Below are 19035 nucleotides of genomic sequence, written 5' to 3'. Positions count from 1 at the left end.
TTTTGCATCTACATTCACACATAAGGAGTTAAGGTTTGAAAATGCCAGAAGGTTATCAAATTGTAGCAGGGTGCTTAACGATTTTGAAATAACTGAGAACAAAGTGGAGGAGAAATTGTTGAAGTTAAACATAAGAAAGACACCTGGGGTGGATGGAATCTATCCAGTTGTATTGAAGGAGGCAGTAAAGGAAGTAAGCAAACCCTTAGCCATAATTATGAGAGCATCCTTGGATTCAGGGGAGGTCCCACAGACTGGAGATGTGCAAGTGTATCCCCAATTCACAAAGGGGGATCAAAGGGTGACACAAGTAATTACAGACCAGTTAGTTTAACTTATATTCCGGGTAAAATAATGGAGTCACTGGTTAAAGATGCAATGCAGGATCATCTAGACAAGACTGCAGCAATAATTCAGACACAGCATGGGTTTGTTAAGGGAAAGTCTTGTCTGACAAATGTTATTGGGTATTATGATATGGTTACAAAGGAACCGGATGCAAAAAATAATTTTGATATCATATACTTGGATTTCAGGAAAGCCTTTGACACTGTTGTGCATGGAAGACTACTGTACAAATTGGAGCAGAATGGTATTAAGGATAAGTTGCTACAATGGGTAAAAGGATGGTTGAGTGAGTTTGTTTGTTATTTGTTTTTTAGGAGCATTAGCAACTAAGGCTATATTGCTCCGGGGATATGCAGTGGTCATTCCTTGACCTTTCTACATCCTCCATATTTAGTGGTGACGGGATCGAACCCCGGTCTAATCAAGAAGCATGTGTTACATACTGCTGCTCCTTCCCACCTGGCTATGGAGGCGCCGGATGGTTGAGTGGGAGAAGACAGAGGGTGGTAATCAATGGGTGCTGCTCTTCGTGGACTAATGTTATTAGTGGAGTCCCACAGAGTTCGGTGTTGGGTCCACTGTTGTTTTGTATATTTATCAATGATATTGATGAAGGTATATCAGGCTTAGTGTTGAAGTTTGCAGTTGATACCAAGGTTGGCAGGGTTATTAATGACAGTAATGGCAGTGTGCTATTGCAACAGGATCTAGAAAATTTGGGCAGATGGGCTGAGACGTGGCAACTGAAGTTTAACATTGACAAATGCAAAGTACTGCACATGGGTAGAATTAACCCCAGAAAAATGTACCAACTGTCTGTTACTACACTCAAGGTGGTAGAAAATGAAGAAGACCTAGGAGTAATTGTGCAGTCAGATATGAAGTTTTCTGAACAATACAGACAGGCTGCCAGGGCAGGTCATGGGGTTTTGTCAATGATATACAGGAATTTTGCTAGCAGGGAAAAGGAGGTGATTGTCCCTCTGTATAAGGCAATGGTCAGGCAATGCCTTGAGTATTGCATACAGATCTAGAGGTCTCATTTTAGGAAGGATGTAGATTTGCTTGAGCATGTACAGAGAAGGGCAACAAGATTGGTGAGGGGAATGAAGGGATCCTCTTACGAAGAGAGGCTTAATTTCTGCAAATTGCAGTGGCTGGAGACTAGGCACCTACGAAGTGATCTGATTGAGGTGTATAAGGGCCTTGAATGGGTTCAGCACTCTGAATTCTGATGGGATTCTTCTGCTTGTTCAAATTACAAACCTAAGGGGGCATAAATTCAAATTGAGGAAAGACAGATGTAGAATAGATGTGTGCAAATTTGCCTTTAGCCAGCAGGTGGTAAATTGCTGGAACAAACTTCCATCTGTCTTTGTGGAAGTTGATAGGTTAAATAAATTTAAGGAGGAACTGGACAAACATTTAGAGGGAATTCTTTTGTAATTTTTTTTTTTTTTTTGGCTGATGCTGCATAAACTCATACACTTGCTTTCTTGCATCACATACCACTACTACTATTATACTAATATTTGCACAGATTGTATTAGTGAAATTATTCTTATAGGCTATCACAAATTGTCACTATCCAAATGTCTAACTTCATTTTCTGTCAACAGAAAATCTCACAGCAGTTATGAATAAGTTACTATATCTTACATTTCCTCTGATTCTCATATTTAATGATCTTTTTAAGTCTCACCCTACCAGACCAAACAGATTCTATTCAACACTTTTTTTTTGTTTTTCTGAGATAAGAGGAACTCTGAACAATCTCAATGCCAAAAAGTTCTCATGGCTACTGTTGTTGTCATTCAATTTCATGGCATCACATTCTTGGGTCACATCGTGCCAATGTATGAGGTGTTATTAAAAAGTTTTGGGACTGAATTAGTATCTTGAAATTGCCGTGTAGCAATGAGTCATGACATGTCATTACATGTTTAGTGACTCATCTACGCAAGTAATGCATGCATTAACCATTTATCAACAGTCCAAAACCTTGCCATGCATTGAATGGAGGGTTTTGTGTTCCACTGCACTTGAAAATGAGTGATTTTACTGAGCAACAAATTGGCATCAAATTTTGTTTCAAATTTGGGAAACATGCAAGAAGAGAAAACTCAGAAAATATTAAAAACAGTTTTCAGAGAAGATGCTGTGTGTCATTCAGAGACCTTTCAGTTGGTAGCAAAGTCTAAAGAGGGCTGCTTGTCCATAGTCAATGATCTTTGCTCTGGCTGCCCTTCAACTTCAAAAACCAATAAATCAATCATTTTGTGCTTGTGATCTGATCAGGAGTGACTGATATTTAACTATCTAGGAAGCTGCTAAGTGAAAGTGGTATTTCTAATAAGATATTTCAATCAATTTTAACAAGATATGGGACTGTGATGCATTTCGGCCAAGTTTGTACTTCCACACCTTCACCGATGGTCACAGAGAGTTCTTGCATGTCATCGTCACCATCATCGTATTGCTGCTGACCTACACTTTGTTGCTTCCATCATTATATTGACAAATTGTGGGTTTCCTCAGCAGTAATGATGGAAGTGTATGGCTATGACCCAGAAACAAAGGCTTAATCCTTTCAATAGACAACAGTTTTCTTTCAAGGCCCAATAAAGCAAAATTATCTTGATCAAATGTAAAGATTATATTCATATTTTTTGACTCACAGGGCATTTTTCATTATGAATTTGTCCCACATGGTCAGAGTCAAACAGAAGCACTATAAAGCAGTTCTGCAGTGATTGCATGATGCTGATCAGAGAAAACAGAAAAGTGGACTTTAGGGAGCAAGAGCTTGCATCATGATAATACCCCTGCACATTCAGCACTTTCCATTAAGGAATTTCTTGCAAGCACTTCATTACTGTGGTCCTCCATCCAACATATACTCACTGGATTTAGCCCCACATGATTTTTTGTTGTTCAGTGTTCTCCCCAGGACCTATCGAATGGGGGCATCACCCAGTAAATTTAACTGACCACCCTGGGAAAATTTAAACGATTCTTGCAGTACCATATGGTATTGCTCACTGATCTCGATCAATATTAATTCGAACATACTATGTGATCGAGATCATTGCGACAGGAGCATATAATGTTAAGTTATGCAATTAATTTTTTCTCTGGATCACTTAAGTCACATTTATAAATAACAGAAAATTTTATAATATTGCGAAGTATTACACTTCCCACCTGGCTGGCCAAATTTTCTGTGGAGAAATTGTTGTTGTTATTTCACAAGCCACCTTGAATGTTCACAGATTTATAATGAGTGAAAAAATTATTTAGAATGCAACGCAGAAACCTATTAACAATTCCAAAAGAAGCCTTTCCGGAACAATTCCAAAAGTTGCAGAACAGTTGGCATCAAAGAGACTACTTCGAAGGAGATCAAAATATTGGATCTTTCCATGTGTGCTGGCAGGCCAATTTTCACATTGCGTAGGCTGAAAAAATGTAGAGCAACTAGGACAGGGTATTCCAAATTCACCTAATATTGACAAACCAGATTTCTGACTGAAGAGACCTTTTAAGGATTCCTCTAATCTCTGCTGGAACTTAAACTTTGACTTGTTCAAATGGAAGGAAAGTGATCAAAACCACTATATTATCACAGAGAATTTGTTCTGATGATATTCCTCTACCTGTTCTAAATATACGAACTCCAGAATTAACTTCTATTTCATTTCAATTTTTTTAAATGTTCTTCTGAAGGCATTCTTCATTCTGTATGAAAATCTGCAATTTTAGAAATTTTTTGAAAATTTTGCTCTAAGATTAAAATCAGAATTTCATCTTACAGATGAAATTCTGATTTTAATCCTAGAGAAGACTCACTCTCATCTTTCAAATTTTCAAAATTACAAATTTTGAAAAATTTAAAAAGAGGATGGGAAATCTCTTCCTTCTAATTATTGTCTTTTTGCACTTACCTCAACTACATCAAACAACAAGCACACTAACTTGAAGTCATCCATCTTGATTAATAACTGCCAATATGAATTCTGTCAGTGGTAAATTGATAATATCTTAGTGTGTATTACTCATCTTTGGGCAAATTCCATAGAAAAATTTGGAAAAACTCAAGCAGTTTGCTCTTAAAATTTTAAAGACTTTCAATGATGTTTACATAAAGGTAAATGTTATCTAAGCAAGCGTCTATCTTATGGCCTGCCTTTCTATTTTTTGAACTGTGCAGCTGTCTTCTGAGTTAAACTATTTTGTGCAGGAGTTCACCAAGGTTCTTTAAACTCACTATTTACTTCCTGTATATCAATTTTTACCTTCTTCCACTAATTGGAACTGCTATCCAGTACTCCAATTTCCAATTCAACAAACCTTTCTCTGCACAAGCAGCAACAACTTCTCAAATATCCAACTCTAGTTCCTTAAATATTGATTTCCATTAAGTAATTTCCTAGTAGAAAGAAGACAACTTAGTTAACTTCAATCCTAATTCTGTCTTATTTTCTGCAAAAATTTTTGCTGCTTCAATGCACACCAACAACACTCAGATTTCTAGATATTTCTTCACTGGGATAACCTAACATTTCTTGGCACAAAGCAAATCACAAATACTGCTTCTTCTATGCTGTAGTTTAAGAATTGTTGCAGTTTAAAATACATTTTAATTTCCATATTATAAACAGTCACTGTTGCCATATATATTATATTCAGAATTTGATGATGAAATTGTATTGAGAGTTTCTGGTAAGGGTGCAACACATCAAATAAAATTAGTATGCTCTACTGCATTAAAATTTTAATCATGGAGATCATGCTGCTTTGACTGATGACCAAGGCCAAGTACTCAGAATTAAGGCTTGGGCTTATGTTCAACTTAGAAACAAATACCATGAATACAGTAGAACCTCATATATTCAGCATCCTCAGAAACTAGCACATACTGGATTTTTGAAAATTTTTGTGATTTTCAATTTTTTAAGGTGATGAAAATAGCAGTAAGCATACAGGGATAGTTCATTATTTTATTAGAGAACACAAGAGCACTGATCTCTATAATCTCTACAGAAGAACTCCTTAGTCAAGCAAAAATTTAACTTGTACTGCCAGATTGGTCCAGTGAGTAATATAATTGCCTTAAAAATAAGTCATGAGCTGAAATGCTGTTTCCAGTATAGGTGTTGTGATTGTCCAATGATTTTTAATATGAGGTATAAATAGTGCAATATGGTGTCAGCAATTGAATCATCACATTAAAAAAATTAAATACTGTGCTATTAAGTACTGTAACTGTTAACAAGTACTGAATGTCTTGTAAAATGAAATAATGTCTAGGAAATATGCAAATCAGAAAACTGGTGTTCCAAAATTATTAATGGAACATAATGCATAAAATTGGCACTTGCAGTGCGCCCCCTCCCACAGTACAGCTGGCTTATGTTCCCTCTACCCACGTACAATCGACTACTCTCAAAGAAATATTCAAAAAGTGCTGGATTTTTGAATGCTAGACTTTGAGGTTCCACTGCATTAAGCTGAACCATCTACGCTCAGTCAGATCTTAGGTGACAGAGACAACATGTCTAACGTTTTTAACTTTTTACACTCAATGAATTTATATACAAAGATTTAAGTTTATATTTTTATATTTACCTTTATACCATAGTATAAAGGTAAATATAAAAATATATTATTTATCTTCTTGACATGTTAGCCCATTTATAGGCTAAAAAAATAAATAAATAAATAAAAAAAAAGTGTATTGGCCGGCTTTAATTTTGACTTTTTTTTTTTTTTTTTTTTTATGTGAACCCCAAACACAAGAGGTATTAGAACCTATAGTACTTAGTACCGTGCTTGGGTTGGAGGTTGAGAAGACAAAAGAAGATATTTTTTGACATTGGACTTGAACTTCTGTAGACTGTAATTTTCAGGAAATACGTACGAAGGAAGGTTGTTCCAGAAAAGGGCAGTTGAATGAATAAATGTGAATAAATGAGGAAGATGAAAAGTTGGTTCTGTGGGTTTGAAGTTGAACAGTAAATCGATGTTGGCTGGTGGTGGTACGTGTTTGGACTGTTTTGAAAGAGAGAGCGGGAATTATAGAAGCCAATTCAGAAGAACAGTGACCAAGGAAGTATCTGTAGAAGAGGCATGCAGCAAAAACAATACGTCTATGAGAAAGCAAGTGGAGAGACTCTGTTAGAGATGAATCATTAATTAACCTAACTGCCCTCTTCTGAATGGAATCAAGAAGCCTGAGAGAGGTTTTGGGAGCACCACCCCAGAAGTGGGAACAATATTCCATGGCAGGGTGGATTTGTGATTTATACAGAGTAAGCAGCTGTTTGGAAGAAAAGTAACGGCAAGAGCAAAAGAGAAAACCAAGTTTTTTAGATGCAGAGAAAGCAATATTTGTAATGTGCTTGTGCCAAGAGAGATTAGAAGTCAGGGTAATCTCCAAAAGAGATATATCATTTTGCCTAGAAATCGAAGTGTCACTAAAGATAAGCATAGGAGCAGAAGAATCCTTTTTGCACGACAACACAACTGAGTTTTAGAAGGGTTGAAATCAACTAAGTTGTCTTTGCTCCACTGGAGAATTACCCGAAGATCGGCATTTAAGGAATTGGTAGCAGATTTTCCAGAAGTTGAAGCTGATTGAGCAGGGCAAGGTTTCTCAAACTTGAAAGTGGAATGCAATGTGCTATCATCGGCAAAACTATGGATAGGATTTCCAGTCAATGGAAGAAGGTCATTAATATACAAGAGGAAAAGAGTGGGGGAAAGAACTGAACCTTGGGGGACACCGGCATTAGTGGAGAAGTTAGAAGACAGAGAGCCATCTACCATCACCCTCAGTGAGCAATCAGAGAGAAAACTGGATAACCAATTACTAAAAGCAGTTGGAAAACCATAAGATGGAAGCTTGTTTAGAAGACCTTTATGCCAAACATATGTGGGCATTAGAGAGGAACCTCAGTGATAATACAAGAAGCCAATATCTCCAGTATTCAATACTGCCACTTAGCCAGAAATCTGCCTCCTTGGTCCATAATATGTTCAAAGACAATGTCATACACCTCAAATCTAGTCAGAAACTGCAGAGACAAGTGCCCCTAGTGTCACTTTTTTAATTAATATTTCTGAGAGTTTCATTTCTGAAAATCCTAGCCCAAACATTCCCAACCATTATGTTGCAGTACAATGTGTTTCATAAAAACTCAAGGTATGCTACAAAAATTTAACACATTCACCCTCACCAAGTTTTGCTAATGTATGGTTCCTGCTCATAGCACAAAATCAGCATAACTCAATATATCATACTGCTGAATATAATTTAAAGTATAAAAATAAATCATGAGTTACATAGTTAATTCTAGAGACTGTACATAGTATCATGCTGTATTTCCTAGAGTAATTAATATGCTGTATTCCCCAGTAGTGAGTTTGGGCTTATTCCTAGAATTTTTTTCTACTTATAATATTGGTGTTAGAAGAGAAATAAAAAGATGTAAATCTAGGATCATCAGTGAGCACCCCTACATTGCAGTAGAAAGTGAGTCATGCTAACAGTAGTGCAGAAACATTATTCTTGACAGTGTGTTCTGACTGTATTTGTAACGGACAAGTTTGCAGTGAAGCAAAAGTCCGCAGAATATCATTAGTCATGTTCACTCTGCAGTTTATTTTGATCAGTTACTTTGCATCTATTTATAAAGAAATATGAGTATGCTTACATTCTATGGTTCTACCACAGGTCTTTTAAAAAATGCATCACATCTTAGCTCTGGGGAAATGCATGAACTTATGAGGTTATCCTGTGACACAAGACTTAATGAGATTTCGTAATCTTTCTCTATCTGCAATAGACAGATTCTCTTCTCAACTTCCTAATACAAGACTGATTTTCATGGTTGAAAACATTCATGCCAAAAAAGTAATGCAAAACTGCAAAATATAGGAGATCTATGTATCTGTGTACTGTTAGGCTCAGGATTCAAAGCTGGATTTAGGTAGTCTGGTACACATCAGCACCAGGCTCATCTCTCCTCCTCTCCCAACCTTATGCACTGTGCTTCAGTAAATCAGGCCATATCAGAATTAAACAAATGTGTCATGTCATTAATAATAAATTTCCCATTAACATTATTTAATTATTTTTGTATCATATATTTTCAATATTAAATTTTTGGTGATTATTGTTCAAAATAAATCAACCATAAAAATGATTACCATATTTACCCATTTATAAGATGCACCTTAATTTTGGGGCCCGAAATTTGAAAAAAAAATGTATTACATAAAGTTATTGAACTCAAGTTTTTAATCATCATAAAATTCATACAACTCATCACTGCCAAAACTCTCATCCATTAGCTTGTCCTCATCTGTGTCTGGTGACAAATCACTGTCTTCATATATTGCCTCATCCTCGGTTCCATCTATGGCATTTGAAATGCCACACTTCTTAAATGACTTGACAACGATCTCAATCTTGATATTATCCCAGGATCTTTTCACCCAGGTACAAACTTCTCCTATAGTTGTTTTCTTCACTCTTCCTGATGGTGTCGAACTGTCCCCAGAAGACTTCATCCATTGGTTCCATTCGTCTCTCATCGCAGCTTTGAAGAGTTTGTTAATGCTGACATCAAGTGGTTGGAGCTGGGATGTCAAGCCTCCAGGTATGACGGCAAGTTTTGTTTTTTGCTCTGCAACAATCTTCTTTGTATTTTCTGTTATGTGTGCCCTGAACTGATCAAGCACCAATAGGGCAGGTTTGCGTAAGAGCCCACCTGGTCTCCTGCTCCAAACTTTCTCAAACCAGATCTTCATCCCATCCTGATCCATCCAACCCTTGTCATGAACATGGACAATCACTCCTCGAGGAATGTCTTCTTTTGGCATTGTTTTGTGTTTGAAAATCAGTATAGGAGGCAGCTTGGTTCCGTCGGCACAACAAGCTAGAACTGTATAATGGCTCTTTTCATGTCCACTTGCCTTCACAGTTACAGTTTTCACCCCCTTCTTATCAACAGTTCTGTTACTTGGGACATCAAATTGAAGGGGGACTTTGTCCATATTTGCAATCTGTCCCAACTCAAACTGATGTGTCTTCCGACATTGAATGACAAAACGATGAAATTCAAGGACTTTCTGCTCATAGCTTTCAGGCATCTTTTGGGCAAGTCTGGTGCGTGTACGCATGCTTAGTCCATTCCGTTTCATGAACCTAAAGCATCAATTGTGTCCTCCTTTGAAATCAATAACTTCTTTTTCATCAGCAATTCTTCTTGCCTCATGCTGAACCATCTTTGTGGACACAGGAATTCCAATTGCCCTTTGCTTCTCAATCCACATCTTCAATTCCCTCTCTAAATCAGGCCATTTTGCTGACTTGCCTCTAATGGCCTTCTTCTGCCATGGCGTTTTCAGTAGGGTTTCTTTTTCCCGTAGCCAGTCTTGGATTGTTTTCTCAGTTGGAGGAGGACCAAACTTACGTTCAGCAGCACGATTTTCATTCACTTTTGCAAACTGGATCACTTTTAACTTGAATTCAGCACTGTACGAAAATCTTTTCTGAGCCATTTCTGGGCAGAACGTGGCAAAACGTAACCTAATATACCGGTAACAAGTGCGAAACAATGAGCACAAAGACAACAAGTGCGAAAAAGCAGGAAATGCAAGTAAAAAAAAATCTACAACCACTGTATAAGACGCACCCAGTTTTTAGACCCCAAATTTTTCGAAAAAAGGTGCATCTTATACAGGGGGAAATACGGTAAATACTAGTTTTTGTATTCATAGAGATACTATTTAACTTGCATTCAAAACAGTTTAACAAAACTTTAATTGTAACCATATTTTTATATAAAATTACATCAATATTAGCATTTCATATATATAATATGAAATGCTAATAAAGAACAGAGGTCTTAATTAAAAAAAAAAGCCAGAAGGGGAGAAATTTTCTTTTCCTGTATAAAATAAACTATTTCAATCATTGTAATGGAAATTCAGACAGATTTAAATCACATATCTGGTTACATTCCATAAATGAGTGGGAGTTACCACAAATTAAACACATATGCATATTTACTTATGTAATAAAAATTGCATCATCATATAACCTACCTGCTATTTGTGCAGCATATATATCACATTTTCTCGAAACAGAGAAAAGAAGGATAATTCACACTTTCTCCACATATTCGATATAATACACAATATTCCAAACTATTAATCTAAAAAAAGGAAATAATCCTTTGTTTTATTAATATTCTACATTAATGGTTCATTCCCTTTCCCAATTATTGAACAGCTAGGAAAAACAAGTCACAGATTGGGAGCATACCCCCCCCCCCCTTCCCACAGGTTCATTTAACCTTTTTTTTCCCTTGCACATCTGATGAATACATCAGTTTTTCACTCTTAAATTTCTGATGGGAACAGAAAATATATATCAATTTTCTCCAACAATTTTCACTAAGTGATGATGTCGTATTTTTGTTCTTGTTTTGATTCACTTTGAAATTATGAGAAGTTAAATGTCTGTTTGGCATCTAATAGATGCCATCATTCATTCTATCTCCTTTAGAATTAGTTACTCATATCAAGCGGCCATAATGGATGAATAAGAGCAATATCTTTGCTAATGGCATTTGAAATCCCAGGGGCTCACATCTGGTGAGTATGAGCTTGGCATGCCCAGTGTCCTGAGCTTGATATCATCATTCTTCTCTTTCTTGATGATTCCCTTCTACTTCTGACTCTTGTTCCCTCTTTCTCTCTTTCTCTCTCTCTCTCTCTCTCAGGGTAACTCAGAAATTTTTTTGGCTGGTGCAGCAAAAATCTCAAGCTTCCTTGCACACCATATGGCTAATAACAGTAATAACAACAGAAATATATCTATGCTTCACTGTATTTATTTATGTATTTTTCTGAAAACCATATTTGTCATCTAATTTACTAGATTTGAGGGGGGGAAATCAAGGAAAGTGGGGTATAACAGAAGATGAATGACAAAAGGAATACAAAATAAATTTCATACACTGAGAAAGGAGACAAATTATGCAAGTCATAATTAATAAAACAATTAAACAGCAAATCTTTCCAATTCAACAGAAAAGCTAAAACACTAATTTTACGATAAAAGCAGATGCCATTGTATTGTACTCTATTTACAGGCACAATCAATTAAACTGTTTCATAATAATGATTAATTTACCTTTCATTGTTGTTTTTGTGGTTTAACAGTGCAAGAGCTGCTATGGCCATATTGTGCCTTTCATTTACCTTCCCTCTGCAATTCATGGTTTTCAAAACATTTAAAATTTTTAAAACTGTATAAATGGGGGCTATTTTACAAACTGTGACTTTTTTTCCCATTAGCTGTTGCAATTATTTTATTTTAAACATTGTTGCAACTTTTTTTTTTTTTTTATTAGTTACAGAGGATGCATCCATAGAACATATGACAGCCATGAAATCAAAACAACAGCTACAAAATTTTTTGGTCTGGGCCATTCAGGTAGCAAAATTACTAAACTGACTGCAAACCGATCACTGGATCAGTTTCCCAGTGCTAACTCAAAGTTAGCTTTATTTCATTTTTTTCTTTTCTTTGTTTTGATTGATTAACTGTGTTCCATGGATATGTCTTTTAGATAGCATTTAATATTAAATGTTTTGAAGAATATCAAGCTTCTCGGCATGTCACAGAGTTGAGGATATTTTGTCTAATATAACATTTGAACGGTACATTGCAGAAGTTACCCTGACCAAAATATTCGAAATGAGCGACTTCACTTGTATGGGTTTTAGACTACTTATTATAAAAAAAGTATACTTTTTCACAGATGTTTCTTTCTTCACTCCTTTATCAATTGTAATCCTGCACATGCATTGTCACCAAAACACCAAAGGGCCAAATTGAGACTCTGTATGTCATCTCAGGCATTGGTGTTTTTGTGAAGGCGCAATTGCAAGATTACAATCACTAAAGAAGCAGAGGAGAATGCATCCATGATATGTATGATTTCAAGACTATATCAGCATATTCATTGCTTATATTAAAATCAATTTAAGATTCTAAATCCACAACAGGTGAAGTGCTTCCATTTCAAGTATTCTGATTTAGGATATTTTTATTGTTTCCTATTAATATGTTCATTCAATTTCCATTCATCTTCAATAAACTGCTTATTATTATATCCTACATACACACAAAAATAAAGTAATCAAACTACAGAGGAGCATATAAGTAATGAAAGGAGCAGAAGAGAAGGATGGAAATAGTGTAATTTCCCTCAGCATGAATTGTTGAGGAGGTTTCCATCCTGTAGTGGGTTGATAATTTTTTTTTTTTTTTTTTTTTTTTATGTGAACCCAAAACACGAGAGGTATTAGAACTTATAATACTTAGTACCGTGCTTGGGTTGGCGGTTGAGAAGACGAAAGAAGATATTTGTTGACATTGGACTTGAACTTCTGTAGATTGTAATTTTCAGGAAATATGTATGAAGGAAGGTTGTTCCAGAAACCGGCAGTTGAATGAATAAATGAGGAAGATGAAAAGTTGGTTCTGTGGGTTTGAAGTTGAACAGTAAATGGATGTTGGCTGGTGGCAGCACGTGTTCGGACTGTTTTGAAAGAGAGAGAGGGGAATTATAGAAGCCAATTCAGAAGAACAGTGCCCATGGAAGTATCTGTAGAAGTGGCATACAGCAGAAACAGTATGTCTATGAGAAAGCGAGTGGAGAGACTCTGTTAGAGATTAATCATTAATTAACCTAACTGTCCTCTACTGAATCAAATCAAGAAGCCTGAGAGAGGTTTTGAGGGCACCACCCCAGATGTGGGAACAATATTCCATGGCAGGGCGGATTTGCGATTTATACAGAGTGAGCAGCTGTTTGGAAGAAAAGTAACGCCGAGAGCGAAAGAGAAAACCAAGTTTTTTTAGATGCAGAGGAAGCAATATTTGTAATGTGCTTGTGCCAAGAGATATTAGAAGTCAGGGTAATCCCCAAAAGAGATATATCATTTTGCCTAGAAATCGGAGTGTCACTAAAGATAAGCATAGGAGCAGAAGAATCCTTTTTTGCGAGATATAAGACAAGACTGAGTTTTAGAAGGTTTGAAATTAACTAAGTTGTCTTTGCCCCACTGGAGAATTACCCGAAGATTGGCATTTAAGGAATTGGTAGCAGATTTTCGAGAAGTTGAAGCTGATTGAGCAGGACAAGTTTTCTCAAAATGGAAAGTGGAATGCAATGTGCTATCATCGGCAAAACTATGGATAGGATTTCCAGTCAATGGAAGAAGGTCATTAATATACAAGAGGAAAAGAGTGGGGGAAAGAACTGAACCTTGGGGGACACCGGCATTAGTGGAGAAGTTAGAAGACAGAGAGCCATCTACCATCACCCTCAGTGAGCGATCAGAGAGAAAACTGGATAACCAATTACTAAAAGCAGTTGGAAAACCATAAGATGGAAGCTTGTTTAGAAGACCTTTATGCCAAACATGATCAAAAGCCTTTGAGATGTCAAGAGCAACTACTTGTGTTTCACCGAACCTTTCCATTGAATTAGTCCATAAATGTGTAACATAAGCCAGAATATCACCAGTGGATCGACACTGACGGAACCTGTACTGGCGATCGTTGATCAGACGGAAGGTTTCTAGGTAGTTTAAGAGTTGGCGGTTAATTGATTTCTCCATTACTTTAGAAAGAGTAGAAGTAATTGCAATGGGACGATAATTGGATGGGAGGGATTTGTCATCCTTTTTAGGAACTGGCTGGATATGAGCAAATTTCCAAGCAGAAGGAAAAACACCTTTGGAATAAGAAAGTGAAAAAAGGTGGCAAAGAATAGGAGTAAGTTCAGGAGCACAGGTTTTGAGAACAAGTGGAGAAATACCATCAGGACCTGGAGCTTTCTCAGCATCAAGATTCGTCAAAATCCTTCTGATATCCTTTTGACGGAAGACCACAGGAGGCATTGAATGGAGTGTGTTAGGAATGGTGGGAGGTGTTTTACCAAGATCATTAATACATGAGCTGGAAGAAAAATGGGATGCTAGCAGGTCAGCTTTATCCTTGGATGAAGTGACAACAGAACCATCTGGTTTGGACAAAAGTGGGATCAGAGATGGGCAAAAGTTGGGGCCAATAGTTTTGGCAAGAGACCAGAATGCTCGGCTCCCATTAGGGCAAGAAGCAAGTTTTCTACTTTTAGCCTGTTCAAACTCTAGTTTGGACTGATTAATAACTGCTTTACATTTGTTGCGAGCTTTGGTGTAGGCAGAAAATGAAACTGAAGAATTAGAAACAAGCCAATTACGATATACAACATTCTTCTCTTGAACAGCCTTAGCACATTTATTGGAAAACCAAGGTTTAGATAAAGGACGAGATTTTTAAGTTGAGTGGGATAAAGGATTCCATTCCTGCAAGAATAATTTCGCTTACACGATCTGAGCAAATGTTGACATCAGAAGTTTTGAAACGGTAATCCGACCAAGGAAAAGAAGAAAAGAAGTCTCGCAGGTCATCCCATTTTGCATTCTTGTAATGCCAAACAACACGGGGTTGGGAATAGCCACGAGATAAAGGTTCCATTGGAGAAGAGACAATCACCAAGTTGTGATCTGAAGTGCCCAAAGGACCTCTCACTTCGATCGTGTACTTAGAAGGGTTGTTTGTGAGAAAAAGATCAAGCGTATTGGCTGTATGATTAGGATTGTCCGGTATTCTTGTAGGTAAATGAACAATCTGTGCTAGGTCATTAGTAATTGCAAAAGCCTCAGCATCTCGACCTGCTGGGTCGGTGTGACTAGAAAACGGAAGCCAGCTGGAGTTGTGAACATTAAAATCACCAAGGAAAATTACCTCACTGTTAGGAAAGTTGGACTGGAGAAAGTCAAGTTTCAAAGATAGGAAGTCAAAGAGCTCCAAGTGATTAGTGGAGTTGGGAGAACAGTAGAGATAACAGATGAATTTGACACAATAAGGTAGAGAGATTTTAAGCCAGAGAAGATCACAGAGAGGAGATTCCAAATTGCCAAGTCTCTGACAGGGAATATCAGAATGGACATATGCACAAGTACCACCTTTGAGGCAAAAGGAATCATACAGCAAATAATTTGGGCATCTGAGATGAGCAGTAGTTAAATCAACCGATAACTGAGATTCTGTCAGAAAAAGTACACGGGGTTTGGCAGACTGCAAGTGGAAATGGACATCGTTGAGATTAGAATTGAGACCACGTATATTTGTGAAATGAATTAGGAAGTGCTTGGGAGGTTTAGATCTTTTCGCAGATAAGCTTGCTCTATTAGTTTGACAATTCATGGTGTATTCAATAGTAAGAAAAAGTGGGTGGGACATGCTGTATGAAGTAATGAAATTTTTGGATATGGTGTACACGTGGTAAGAATATACCCAGATCCTTGACATAACGTGGCCTCGACAATGCTCCCTGCATACACACTATTCGGACTCCCTCCCGTCACTATTTGGCAGAGTAGAGGTAGCAAGATTATACACTAGCTGATCCGGGAGCCTCCAAGAGAGTTACCAATAGGTTCAGTCCGGTGTACTAACTAGCGGCCGGCCTGCGAACACCGTTTTAAAGCTGTACCGTCGAAATGTAAGGAATATTGGATCTTGCCACGATGTTCATCATAACTTCAAAAGTCATCAATCATACTGCATGATGTAAGAGATAGGGAAGGGTTGACCGGAACTTAGCTCTAGAGACTAAACATGGGTTCCACCACTTCAAGCCTCCAATAAGCAAAGTGGTGGTATTTCACCAGTTGTTGAGTCATCTACCACCTAGTACTGCCTGGTAACATAGAGGGGCGGCGTTCCTCCATGTGGTGTGGGTGCCACAGCTCATGGTAACAGTTTACCTTTTTTAGTGTAATGATTACAGTACACTGCTTTACATACTGCTTCTATATGATTTATGTATTCATATATAGGAAGTGTATAACATTTGTGCAAAACTCTGGGATTCAAAATTTTTTTTTAATAATTCATCTAAATGTGTTCTGAAAAAGTACATGGGGTTTGGCAGACTGCAAGTGGAAATGGACATCGTTGAGATTAGAATTGAGACCATAAGCAAAGTGCTGGTATTTCACCGGTTGCTGGGAGTCATCTACCACCCAGTACTGCCTGGTAACATAGAGGGGCAGCGTTCCTCCATGTGGTGTGGGTGCCACACCTCATGGCTACAGTTTACCTTTTTTAGTGTAATGATTACAGTACACTGCTTTACATATTGCTTCTATATGATTTATGTATTCATATATAGGAAGTGTATAACATTTGTGCAAAATTCTGGGATTCAAAATTTTTTTTTAATAATTCATATAAATGTGTTCGATTCCAAATCTCCGTTTGGCTTTTTACTACGGGTTTTGTAAAATACAATACAAATAATAAACAACAAGACTAAGAAGGCACATACACATCTGCCAATGCTTATTTATTTATTTTTTACCATTCAAAACTTAATAATCATTTTTTAAAACTCTGCCACAGCTCTGTAACTTCTGATTCAGGCACACGTATTATTATTATTAGCCAATGGCGCAAGGAAGCCTGAGGCTTATGCTGCACTGGCCAAAAAAAAAAAAAAAAATTCCCGAGTTACCCTGAGAGAGAGAGAGAGAGAGAGTCAGTCAGAAGTAGAAGGGTATCACCATGAAAGAGAAGAATGATGATATCCAGCTCAGGACCCTGGATGTGCCTAGCCCATACTCACGAGATGAGCCCCTGGGATTGATCCAACCCCCACCTCATACAGTTAATCTGATTCTTAGAACAGGTCCTAGGATTTTCGGGGAAAAATATATATTTTTGAAACACCTGTCTGCATATATTACATAAACCAGGGGCTCACATCTGGTGAGTATGGGCTTGGTAAACCCGGGGTCCTCAGCTGGATATCATCATTCTTCTCTTTCTTGGTGATTCCTTTCTACTTCTCTCTCTCTCTCTTTCTCAGGGTAACTTGGGAAATTTTTTTTTTTTTTTTTTTTTTTTGGCTGGTCCAGCATATGCCTCAGGCTTCCTTGCACCATAAGACTAATAATAATAATAAATCACAGAGGCAGCAGGTAAAGCAGAAACTGTGCGAGGGATATCAATTTCTTTCTTTTTATTTTATTTATTGCAAATAATCGATCAGATTATGAAAAAATAAAACTACAATTTTATTCTGGTAATGAACATCACTGCTCTTAAAAGTATAATTATTATCGTATCACCCTAGACAATAAACTCTTAGAAAAATATTACATAAGCTTAATTTTTTTTATTTTCACATAAAAAAAAGTAATCAATATTCTTGCCAATTAATTCTTAAAACTTGGAGTTAAACATTTGTATACATCGCAAAGTAAACAGTACCTGAGAATGCGGTATGTAACAATTCAAAAACATGGGATGATTCAGTTCAGTTATAAATGAAGTAACTGTTTTCCAAATATCAAGCACTCCAAACAAGTTAGACCAAAATTCTTTCTCTGGCAAGTTTTACATAACGGTGAGTAAAAATAAATCAAGAATAAATTTAGCTTAAATGAAGTTCTAACCAAAAACTTCTACAAGCCATCATATTTAATGTTTGTTTCCCTTTATGAGATTTCCTACGTCAAACAGGAAAAGTAGTAGCACAAAAGAAGCCCAAAACTGAGAGCACGATTGGACGTTGGATTAAGGGGCCACACACGACGGGTTTTTTCGGAAGATCTGGACCTAGGCCATATTGTGCCTTATATATATTCTGTTTGTAAATTGAGTGTGATCTGGGATCGATTTTCCTCTTGTTGGACGAAAAATCCGAGTTTACGGGAGAAAAACCCATGCATCATCACCTGAGACCAACTAACTCAGCCACGATTTGAAAAGAACCCGTAAAAATTGCTCACGTCATCGATGGGATTCGAACTCCGGTATTTTCCACTCGGTATGGAGTGGACGGAAATTCTACCAACTGTGCTACCGAGGGCTTGTTAAGGGAAAATCATGTTTAACTAAATTAGTAAGCTGTTTTGGCACAATTACTCATTAGCTGCATGTATTAAACAATTTAGGCATAGTTTATTTGGATTTTAGCAAGGCAGTTTACTGAGTCCATCATGAGAGTTTGTTGTAGAAACTGGTTGGGATTACTGGAAACAGTCTAAGGTGGATCGCAGAGTGGCTGCAGAGCAGACAGCAGAGAACTGTGAAATCCTTCGGATTGGTGTAACGTCAGAATTGGGACTCGGCAAGAATCCATTCTTGGTTTCATAAACGACATCGACAAAGGAATAAAGGGCGTGATATCAAAATTTGTAGAAGATGTAAAGATTAGAAGAGTCGTTAAGGATCAGTGCTAGTGGCTGATTTAGCACTTGAGAGGCCCCAGGCGCAATTCAGTTTTGAGGCCCCCCTCTAAATATTTTCGGTACCACTATAGTGTGCATTCTACGCACACGTTTTTACTATAGCACGCGCTCTAGATTTGGCGTTGCGGTTTTAATCATTTTGGTTGCGAAATTCTTTCATACATATTTTAACTAATGTTTAAATGAAAAAATGACATAACTACCATCGCTTCCAAATCTAACATTAATACATAAAATTAATACATAAAATCTAGCATTAATGATAATATGTATTCTACTTCAGATTCACTTAGTTCG

The 19035-nt window shown here is 37.0% G+C and overlaps 1 protein-coding gene across 1 annotated transcript in view; it reads right to left on the bottom strand.

Annotated features, from left to right (window-relative positions):
• alc (5'-AMP-activated protein kinase subunit beta-1) overlaps nt 1-17960 on the bottom strand; it is a 101533-nt gene extending 83573 nt beyond the window's left edge. The window contains exon 1 of the mRNA XM_090386906.1: nt 17756-17960. The gene's annotated coding sequence lies outside the window, so the exon portion shown is untranslated. The remainder of the gene's footprint in view (nt 1-17755) is intronic.
• Nucleotides 17961-19035: the final 1075 nt, after the last annotated feature.

The sequence above is a fragment of the Mastigoproctus giganteus genome, chromosome 12 (genome assembly GCF_048544385.1).
Source record: "Mastigoproctus giganteus isolate SK-2022 chromosome 12, ASM4854438v1, whole genome shotgun sequence".
NCBI classification, from domain to species: Eukaryota; Metazoa; Arthropoda; class Arachnida; order Uropygi; family Thelyphonidae; genus Mastigoproctus; species Mastigoproctus giganteus.
This window is presented reverse-complemented; position numbering and strand designations above follow the sequence as displayed.